Source organism: Cupressus sempervirens, chromosome 8 (assembly GCF_028749045.1).
Source record: "Cupressus sempervirens isolate cs-2001-9-10 chromosome 8, ASM2874904v1, whole genome shotgun sequence".
NCBI classification, from domain to species: Eukaryota; Viridiplantae; Streptophyta; class Pinopsida; order Cupressales; family Cupressaceae; genus Cupressus; species Cupressus sempervirens.
The window spans coordinates 766,802,663-766,806,936 of NC_143125.1; the positions used below are offsets into that span (position 1 = coordinate 766,802,663).

The window sequence follows — 4,274 nt, forward strand, 5'->3', positions numbered from 1 at the left end:
ACCAACTCTACTTCACACCATAACTATCACCTTACTGGAAACATCCATATACCCATGCTTGTTATAGTTGTGCCTGTCGTATAGATCTGTGCTCATACTCGACACTATTTTCTTGTGCTCTTATACTTAGCATCCACTCCAATCATATGACATCACTCCTCTTACCTCTAGTCTTCACTGTACACAACATCATCATACTACACTTGCATCGTACTGCACCATACTCCACTCTGTACAGTATGGAAGAGTTCACCATATTGGAGGCATTGTATGTGAGGCACCGTATGGAGTACTCTGTCAACTCAACAAAATATACTCCCATGGATCAATTAGACACCAGTTACTTGAGAGAATTAAGCAGTGAAGAAAATTCTCAATCTTCGAGTTCTAGTGGGGAGACTAGAAGTCTGCAAACATCCAAGTCATCCCAAGCCATTAAAATGTTTAGCAGGTGAGATACATTTTATTTGGATGTTTGTTTCTTTCTCTCTCTCATGTGTATCCAATTTTAAAACACACATATTATTTGAATGTACAGTGACTAGACAGAATTTTTTTGTTCAAGATGAATTTCTCAGTCATAGCGGAAAGCAGAAAAAATTCATAAGGTAACTATGCAGAGACCTCTCAAACCAAGGAGTGTCATGCTTCTTTGATCAAGATTGTGATAACTTACCATTGGTAGAAGATTTCTCTTCCTTTATATTTGAAGCTGCATAGACATACAAAGTAGCAATTTTACTCTTCTCCATGTATTACCTAGAATTAAAGTGGCCAATGTTGGAACTTTCTACTTTTTTTGGAGCAAAATATATAATACACACAAATGCCAATCTTAAAATTTTACCCTTGTTCTTTAGTATTTCACCAAATACTCTTAAAAGTTTTATAATTGATGATAAAAGATGGAAACAGTCGGAGAAACCTAGTAAAAAACAAGCAGAATGGCACCAAGCTTTGAATGTAATGTGGTGAATTAACGGGTTGACGTTCAGTAAAGATGATTGTGAAATTCTATTAAGAGATCAAATTGTGAGAGAAATTTGGCATATACTTCCAACACCCTCTCTAAGGTACCATGTCCCCTATGTGTAAGGAGAAGCACACTTGTGTCAGGTGAAAAAACATCCCAATACCTTGTTTTGCCTAAATCATGTATATATTCATAGGTTAACGTATATTTATGATATTTATGCAAGAGGTTGCTGAATTTTTAAAACCTGCTCAATCCTTCAGGAAGGCGATTGACATTGCAGGGCTATATGGAATACCAAGCTAGGGGAAAACTCCACTTGGCAAGGCTTTCTGCAACTTCAAATTGGGGGAATTTGAAGGTAAAGTCTACCATCTAGAATTTTGTAAAGGCAATTCATTTGATAGAATTAAACTTTCCCTACACAATCTCACTTACTACCCTCAGTCACATCTCCAAACATTGGCATGCCAAGATTAGGTGAGCAATTGTACATACCTTTTCATACAAATTTAATTTTACAAACTCCATTCTTGTATAAATGTCTATAAACAAGGTATGTATATTATATTCAACTTACAGGCACAAACAGAGTTGTATAGAAGAGTGAAGGGAAAAAGGGTATTGTTGGTTTTCGATAATATTATAGAAGAAAGTATAGACAAAGTGACATACTATCTTAAGGTGGATTTGGGAGAAAATAGCTAGGTCCTCTTGAGCAGAAGAAGCATAGATGTTCTAGAGAAACACAATAGATAAGTAGCCATGCATGCACATACCAAGGCTCAAAGAGGAAGAGGCTATAGCCATCTTGCTAGAAAGGATTCATGTAGAAGAGTCCATGTTGGTGACAAAGGATAGAGCTTTTGCTATCAATTGTGCACATAGATGTTCCTTCAAAGATGTTGATACCTGAGGTTGAACATTTCATTTTTTGGAGTTAAAATCTTTTGGCAGCCACTTGTCTAATAAATATGGTTTGCATTTGTCAGCATGGGTTGATAAGATAGAAGCTGGCTAGGTAGACTGTTGCAGTTATGGTTTGGATGACTTGTTGGCTTTGTTGGGAAAATCTTTTGACAACATGCATCTCAAATATTTCACTATATTCATGCTTCTCACCCTATACATTCTGCGTAATACCACTGCCCACAAATGTCACTTAATGACAAGCAATGGCTCTCAACAAAAAGATCACATTTATTGAGAAAGCAGTGAGTTCATGAATATTTTCTTTAAATTCATTTTAGTTTGCAATTTGGGTGTTTCAACTAATTAAAAAATCGCTTAATGCACAATTTATACATGGTAATTTTAGGTTGAGGACCTATGTAAGAAGTCTTTTGTTGAGGAATGTAGACCTAAAATTTGCATACATGACTATGGGGAGATGGTTATGGTAGAAGGGTGACTCACATAGTACACATGGGTTAATATCACAAGATAAAGTAGGGTTTGAATTGGCTAAGCTAGAGCATTGCATGGATTGAAGACCCTCCCAGATCACCCCCATGACTATCAAAAAAATTTTGTACTTGAGCTTATAGATGTGGAGAATATGAACAAACTTGACTTGGTTGGGATGGGCAATCTCAAAAGTATTACAATACATAGATGAAAAGACTTGCAATCAGTACAAGACATTAAAAAGTTGCAACAGCTGGCATGGCTTCAAATAAGTAGAGTAAATAAGAAATTTGCATTTCCCAAGCTAGGCAAGCTCCAAGGTTTACAACATCTTGAGATCAGTAATCCAAGTAGTCAGGTGGTGAATTAGCTAGGAGATCTAAGGGGTTGTGTTTTCTTGAGAGAGATTAGTGTTCATTGTCAATCCCTCTTGGAGTTCCCAAGTTTGAGTGGTTTGTGATATTTGGAGAAAGTGGAATTTGGTGTGTGATAGAGCAAAGGGGCCCTTCAATTTTAGAGGATGTGAGGAGCTTCAAAGTGTAGTCCTTGATAGTTGTTGTTACATGTTTGCTTCACCACTTCTTGGTGGGTGTAAGAAACTATCCAAAATTGTATCATGGGAATATGATGCAGTGATGACATGTCTAGATATAGGTGCCCCAAGTGTTGTTAGGATGCTCAAGTTGTTTATTTCATCATAAGATACTTCATTGCCCAAAATCATGGAGTTCTATTATAGACTAAGTAATCTCCACCTATGGAATATGGGGAATCTTGAGAAGCTTCTGAGCTTTAGAGTTCTATAAAATTTGACTATGCTCAAACTTGGAAAGTGTGGGATAAGACCCTCAAGATCTTACATGTTGTGTCTTGTTGGGGAATGTTTATTTTTACACACTCAAGAAATACTCCAATGAAGAAGTTGATCCATGACCTTTGTATGATTTTCCTCCTCTTTAGAAGAAACAATTGCAAGGGTACCTGTGAGATGTGTCCCTTGGATGGAGAAGGAATCTGTAAGATGAACGGTGTCTCTAAAACCTATTCAAGTGTCCCTATGTCGATGCTGATGATGGCTTCCTCCAAAACCACTAAGAAGAAGTGCATATCAAACAAGGAGTGATGTAGAACCTATTTCAAAAAACCAACAGTTTTCTCAATTGAAAAATATACCTCTTGGAAATTTGGTATAGCTCTAATACCATGTAAGAATTTGCCTAAGGGAAAAATTCACCTAGGAACTAAGAAATCAAACACAAGAAGAATTGTAGACCAAAAATGGATATGATCAATTAATCATAGTATGTCCTAATACATTGCTCTATTCAATATGTGATGTATGTTGTGAAAGCACACTAGGAGTGCCTGTATATAAGGGCCTCTCAGGAAGCAGCTAGAATGTCTCTAGAAAGAACGAAGAGATAAGATAAGCATCATAACAACTAAGCACATGCCTTATCCATCATTCTAGATGAGTGGATAAGAATGACAAGGTTGTAGACACCATGTGCTTAATTAGTGTAATAACTCCTATAGTGTAGACACCATGTGCATAAAAGAGGTGCAGATTCCTATGTTGTCAACATGACAACTCACAAGAGTGCACATACTCCTAGGTGACAAATAAATAAATAATAAAAAATATGCATTAACCTAAGTAAACTTAATTAAGTGTAAATAGTAAATACTTATTTACACCAACACCCCCCCTTAAGTGCAACTTAGTGGAATGCACTTAAGTTCACAAGAGCTAAAATGAAATGCATGATGGGTCTCGACTACTAGGCCATGTTAGGTACCCATGTACATAATGAAAATGCAATCTTTCATAAAGCAGGGAAAGAGGGAAACCCTCATGAAAAAAACCCTCCCCTAAAAAGAGAGATGAAAAGGG

General features: G+C 36.6%; 1 pseudogene; it reads left to right on the top strand.

The window, feature by feature from the left end:
• The first annotated feature begins 320 nt into the window (after nt 1-320).
• On the top strand, nt 321-3,313 carry LOC149544670 (uncharacterized; annotated as a pseudogene).
• The last annotated feature ends 961 nt before the right edge of the window (nt 3,314-4,274 follow it).